The sequence below is a fragment of the Pinus tabuliformis genome, chromosome 8 (assembly GCF_031772625.1).
Source record: "Pinus tabuliformis cultivar Carrire ecotype Pingquan chromosome 8, CPIR1, whole genome shotgun sequence".
Classification (NCBI taxonomy): domain Eukaryota; kingdom Viridiplantae; phylum Streptophyta; class Pinopsida; order Pinales; family Pinaceae; genus Pinus; species Pinus tabuliformis.
The window spans coordinates 1855012395-1855019442 of NC_142294.1; positions in this window are offsets into that span (position 1 = coordinate 1855012395).

The window sequence follows — 7048 nt, forward strand, 5'->3', positions numbered from 1 at the left end:
TCTAGAATTTGGCTAAGTATGGGATCAATGGTACTGATGTGAATAGTGATAAAACTTGACTACGATCACATACTTGAACACTTAGTGATACAACATAGACCATCTAGAACTTATAACACATATTTCACTTAAGGCAACAAACTTTGTGGCAACTTACTGCAAGTTCGGCTCTGATGATAGTCTTTGGGAGGATAAAGGCAACACTTGTGTAAGAGTGTGTGAAATGAGTATGAAACATTTCTATGTGTTGAGTACAACCCATTATCACAAATATTTCCCCTTGAAGCAAAACAAACTTCCCTTTACATGACAAGAGATAATCCCCACACCCAAAGATGACACATACTATATAAGATAAAAGTGTGAACGACTCTTAAGATCGAAGAGGGAAGTTTGACATCATTGGCTTACCAAATAAGTGACTAAGGAACGATTGATCACAGGATCCATAGTAGGCTCTGAAATTTGAGTACATACCAAAATTTTGGAGCGTGTTGCAGCCGCTACAACAATCTCCTTACAAGAGAAGGAAAAATTCTACAATCAGACCACTTGAAATAAAGGCAGAGCAGAGATAGAAATAATTTTGCTTTATTTGGAAGGACTTTCATCCTTTTATCATTGCCATACATTTCCATTCTCTACATTTTTTTCATATGAAGAAGTTCCCATATTAGTCTGGGATTTTTCCCTTTTTTATATAGTTTTATCTCCTTATAGAACTAGGAAAATTCTACAATCACACCATGTTAGGGTCCTATGTCTAGGAATCTTGGTCATGTTAGTCTTGTTATATATCTAAGGTCAAAATTGTAAATATTAGTCATGATGACCTAATTTTATTGTTTAAAAAGGTCTAGGTTTAGATCAAGTGTCATGTAAAGGTGTCTATTTTGCTAAGAGTCCAATGTCTAAAGTCATGTGTTTTCCTTACTAAAAGGGTAATCATGGGAAGTCTTTGGTCACCTTGGAAAGAGTACAAAAATCATGTTATACAAATCCTTAGTTATTATGAGTTAGTCACCATCCTTAGTCATTATAAGTGGGTCACCTAAGTCTAGAGGCTATGTCTACATCAATGCAATCATGAGATGATTTAGGCACAAATTTGGAGGCTCTTTGGAGTCAGTTTGAATGTCATTTCAAGGAAAACTCATGATCTTAGCAGGAAATAATGGTCAGAAGGACAATCCTTCCCTTTTCCCAAAGTGTTGCATTTTCATAAGGTGTTGCGCATTTATGATTTCCTTTTCCTATCATGATCAACGCTCTCATTTCTGCTCCAGGCCATTCTACATGTTTATTTGAACTTTTATCTCCATTCCACAATGCTCATCTCTTCACCATTTTCATCAGAGGCTCTGGTTTTCTCGTTTTATTCGCTACGAAAGGGAGGCAGGGGCATTGCAAATTCACACAGTGCTATAATTTTCACATGTCGGTGGTCAAAATTTCTTCACAGGTGCAAATACATGTCTATCTTTGTTCCTAAGATTTGAATGAATCCTTAAATTGCATGTAGAATCTAGAAAAAAACCATAAAAAAAACTTGCAAGAGTGATAAATACATCATTGTTGCTCTTCAGAAATTGCTGTGTTTTTTCCTTTGCACTACGTTTTGTCCTAATTCATTGTGATTCCACATAGCGTGTTATATCATCATTTGTCACTTCCATTTCGCTTTTTCTATATGTGAACTTCTACATATAATAGGTGTCTTGGGTTTAAAACTAAATCAAAGTTGCTTCCCTTAAGTGCTTATGCTTGAAAAATCAATTACCTTCAACACTGTGTTTCTGGATTTTGTGTTGTGCCTATCTCTTTTAAATTCTTTGTCAACAGTTGTGAAATTGCAAGTTCTATAGGGTTTTCCTGAGGATGTATGCATTGTTTAAGTTTTTTGTGAAATTTCTTGTTGTCTCTTAAGGCATCATCAAAGGTTTTTAATATCATAACACCTCCATTATTACACAAAACCAATTGCTCATAACCCTAAAACTATTCACTATTGCAAAAGAAAAATCATGTCAACTCCAGAAGACAAGAAGCATAAGGGAGGTGCCATTGTGTGATTTGAGCCACAAGATGTCACAACCATCAACATAGATCCAACCATCATAATGGATTTTTTTTTTAAACTGTAACGGATATAATTTATTAAGAAATCTGGTTGGACCAAGGCCTATTCAACCAATTTTACATAGCTTTCCTTTCATTTTTCCCGCCTTAGGAGATTTTGCAAGCCTGAGAAATGCCTGGAAACCTCTCAGGGCTCTGCTCATTTTTCAACATAAAGACAAGGTTTACAGTGGATTTAGCTGAAAACCACTGAAAATTCTAGCACATTTTGGGTTGCTGTCCGCTGTAGACGATTGTTTTCGGTATCAGGCCATTACTATCAGTTGTGGAGCCCTCCAACCGAACCCAATGGCGTCGGCAAAGAACTGTCCAACAGTGTTCTTTTACATAGTCCTCCATCCGGTCCCTTTCTGAATGCAGAAACGTCAACATAGTGGGTGTCGGAAAAATCCATATGATTGTCGAGGTGAGGTGCATATGCCGCCTTCAGAATCGATGGAGGAAAGACTTGGCATTTACAGAGAGAGACTCCTCTGTTCCGATCTCCTTGAATAAGCATTTGCAGGCCTCCATCTTTATCTAGCTGCTACTTCCCTGTGTGATAGAGTTTGAGATGGAGAAAGTTCCCCAGATTTACCTGTACACATCTTGCTGTGCCCTGTTACAGTTGATATGCCGAAAATAACAGTCATATTCCTCTCGTACATGTTCAGTGTGTTATGATCCATGCTTCCTGCTTCTTATTCTGATCTGCCCTTGAGCTAAGGTATGCAATATGAATTAGCGTTGTTGCCATTGTAGTTGAGAGTTCCCGGTGCTAAGAGGCAGCCTTTGTTTGCCATTTCATCTGCCTCCCTATTCAGACTTCTGAGGATATGGTATATTTTGAAGGAGGTGAAATCTTGCAGGATTAGCTTTAATCTATTCAGAGACTTGTTGAGGATTGCATTGTTGAACTGGTCATCTGAATTGATCTTCCTAATGAGGATTTCGGAGTCTCCGAATGCTTGGCATTCTTTGATGCCTTTATCCCGGACTATTTGGCAGGCTTTTGTGAGGGCAAGAAGCTCTGCCTGATTGTTTGTGGAAATGCCGAGCCCCCAACAGAAATGGACCTTTCTGAGATTGTCTGCGAAGTATATGACTCCTCCAGCTCCCGCAGCCCCCGGATTTCCTTTGGAGGCACCGTCAAAGAAGATTGAAGTTGTGTTTTGGATCTTCCACCAGTTTTGAAAGGCAGCTTCAGATTCTCTGATTTTCCAAGAAGGAGAGGGGAGGGGAGGGGGAAGGGAACGAACTTTGCTAGAGGGATGAGGGCTGTGGAGGTTCAGCCAAGCCTTTTCAGAGGGGAGAAGGGAGGAGTCAGAGATTTGGGAATGCTGGAGGACAGATTCAATAAGAAGGGCTTTAGCAATTGAGGCGGATTTAGCAGGAGAGCGGGAGGAATTATTGAAAATTAAGTCATTCCGGGCAAGCCAAATTTCCCAGCATACAAATTTGGGAATGGAAAGCCATATGTGAAACCACAAGGATTTATTTGGGATGGGTTGAGGGTAGTATTGAAGCCATTCAGAAAAAAGGTCTGCAATGGAGCTGTGATGGGGCGGGGAGGCGGGCAGTCCAAGAAGAGTTAATGACCAAACTTCTTTGGCAAAAACGCAGTCAATAAACAGGTGGGAGGCTGTTTCTCCTGAGTTTCTGCACATTGCGCATCTATGAGGCCCAACAAAGTTTCGTTTTGACAAGTTGTCCCCTGTGAGCTGTTTATTCTGCATGAGGATCCAAAAGAAGAAATTAACTTTGGGAAGTCCCTTGGCACTCCATACCTGTTTCCAGAACGATGGCGTTCTCAGTCTGTCTTTTTTAATCTGCAGGGCAGAGTAACCCAAAGATGGCGTATAAAACCCAGTTTCACCCCACCCCCATCTGTCTGCGATGTTGCGGTGTACCGGCGCTGCATTTAAGAGCAGTGATTTGAGAATTTCGATTTGATATTGAAACTGCGCTGGCACAGGAGGGATCGCCCATTCGATCCAATTTCCTCTGCTGTCCCACTCAGAGATATCGTTCAACTTTCTTATTCCTGCATCGTGGAGCCAGTTTCTGATGTCCCGGATTTCTGCGTGGGAGTTGAGTGGAGGACTGTTCATGATGCGGTCTTTCCAGAGAAGGGTCTTCTCCCCATTGCCCAGGATGCGGTATAGATGTTTACTAAAGCTGCTTATGCTTTTCCTGCAGAGATTCCAGGTGTGTGTGCCTGCTGTTGTATTGTTTGCTGACAGGTGCCTGAGGGAGATCCCCTGCGCATATTTTGAGATGAACGTTTCACTGACCTGGTGTGTAGGATCTGAATATATTTTCCACAGAAGCTTGCATCCAAGTGATAGGTTAGAAAGAGTAGGATCTTTGATCTGAAGCCCACCGTCCAGAATTGGCCACTTGACTAGATCCCAGTTTGCCAGATGAATTTTATTGTGATTGCCTCTGCCTCCTTTCCAGAGAAAGTCTCTTAGAAGACAAGAGATCTGTTCCATAATGTGTTTCGGGGCCAGAAGAAAGGAGGCTTGATAAATGGGAAGAGCAGATAAGACGGATTTAAGAAGGATAATTTTCCCTCCCTTGGTTAGCCAATATCCTCCCCAGGAAGTGATCTTGTCTTTAATTTTGCTAATGATGCCATGCCACAGAGATCTGTTATTGACTCCAGATGTGAGGGGTAAGCCGAGATATTTGATGCTGTCCCATTGTGCAAAGCACTCAAATCCTAGGATCTGGGCTATATTATTGAGGTTATGTTGGCTCACATTCCATCCGAAGATCGAACTCTTTCTATCATTTATCATAGCTCCTAAAACTCTACAATAACTTTTTAAAACAACATCAAAATTGACAGCTATTCTAGTAGAGGCTCCTCCTAGAATAATGGAGTCATTTGCAAAGAGAGCATGATTTATTGGGTTTAGATCATTTGCGATTCGGATTCCTGGGAGATCACCTGTGTTCATTTCCGCAGCCAGCTTCCTGCTAAGAGAATCGGCCATGAGAATGTACAAGAAAGGTGAGAGAGGACAGCCTTGCCTTAATCCGCGATGAGCTTGAAAGAAGAATGTTGGGTGACCGTTGACCATGGGGGCAATCCAGGGGCATGAGATGCAAGCTTTGATAAGATTGATGAACTGAGGAGGAAAGCCAAAGGATCGAAGGACTTGGAGTAGAAAAGAATGGTTGACTCTGTCGAATGCGTTAGCCATATCAAGCTTGATCAGCATCCCCTTCTCTTTCCTCTGTTTGCTGGAATGGATAGCTTCCTGCACTTGAATGATATTGTCCAAGATGTGTCTGCCTTTGACGAACCCCCCTTGGGCATTGGATATTAGTTTGTCAAGAAGGGGTTTAATTCTATTTGCCATAATTTTAGACAGAATTTTATAGGAGGCATTGCATAGGGAGATGGGCCTAAACCTGCCGAATGTTTCTAGATTGGCCTCTTTTGGTATTAGAGCAAGAAAGGTGGAGTTGATGCCTCCCCCAATCTTGGCTTTCCCAAAGAAACCTTGTATCATTTTCAGCAAGTCTATTTTGATGATGTCCCAGCAGACTTTGAAGAAGTGTATTGTGAAGCCGTCTGGCCCAGGGGCCTTATCTGGTTCCATTGCCCAAATAACCTTGATGATTTCTTCTTCAGATACTGGTTTCAATAAAGCCTGATTGTCCTCATGGGTGATGAGGTGAGGAATATGAGAGAGTAGGTCTTCAATGTCTTCTTTGCTTCCTTCGTGCCTTGTGCCATATAGATCTTTGAAATGATTTTCAGCTGCAATTTTTATTTGGTCAAATTTATTACAGATCTGCCCTTCATCATTTTTGATCTCAGTGATATGATTCCGAGATAGGCGGGCTTTGTATTGTCGATGGAAAAAGGAAGTGTTTCGGTCTCCTGCCTTTAACCAGAGGCTGCGAGATTTAAGTCTCCAGTGCTCTTCTTCCCTTCTGAAAGATTGATGGATGTTTCTTTGAATGGCTGCTTCTTTATTTAAAATTTCTGGGGTAATGTGAAGCCCTTCCATACCAATTTGCAAGGTTTCCAGCTGCTGGACATCGATTTTTCTCTGATGGGTGGTGGGGTTATGGAGTTTCCTTAGCCACTCTTTTAGAGCTTTTTTGGTGGCTTTTAATTTTTGCTCCCACACAAAACTTGGGGATCCGTTGATGGGGATATCCCAAGCTGATTGGATAGTGTCCATGAACCCTGCTTTTTCGATCCAAAGTGGGCTGAATTTAAAGGGAATGGGGCCAAGATCTTCTTCAGGGGACAAAAGGAGTTGAATTGGCTTGTGATCCGAGGATAGCTTGGGGAGAATTTTTGTTGATATGAGGAGGTTTTCCATTAGCAGGGAACTTTGAATTAGAAATCTGTCCAGCCGGGCAGCAATGTGGTCAGGCCCAGTTCTGTTATTGGTCCAAGTATATTTGCCTCTCACCGGGGCAAAATCTAGAAGATCCCTCTGCTGCATTATTTCCTCTACCAAAGGGAGCAACTGATCTCTGTTGCTGTTTCCCCCCCTTTTTTATTTTGGCTTCATGACTAAGTTGAGATCTCCTCCCAGGACAATGTTGTTTAGGGAGTGTTGATCTAAGAAGGCCGAGAGAGTATTCCAACAGTCTCTTTTTTCTACATAGTTAACAGGAACATATAAATTGAATAAGGCTATAGTTAACTTACTTTCTAGATGCTTGAGCTCCGTGAAGATCCAGTGTTGGGTCTCATGGGAGTTTGACAGGTGGAACTGATCTTCCGACCAGAGAGTTGCAACGCCTCCCGAGGTTCCCCTTGAGCTGACTGTTATGCCTTCATTCTTCTTCCATTTAGATTTGCTTATATCCTTGAGGGCTTGCCCTTCGATTTTGGTCTCTTGGAGCAAGACAATGTCTGAGGGTTCTATTTTCATCAGATCTTTGACGGCTTCAA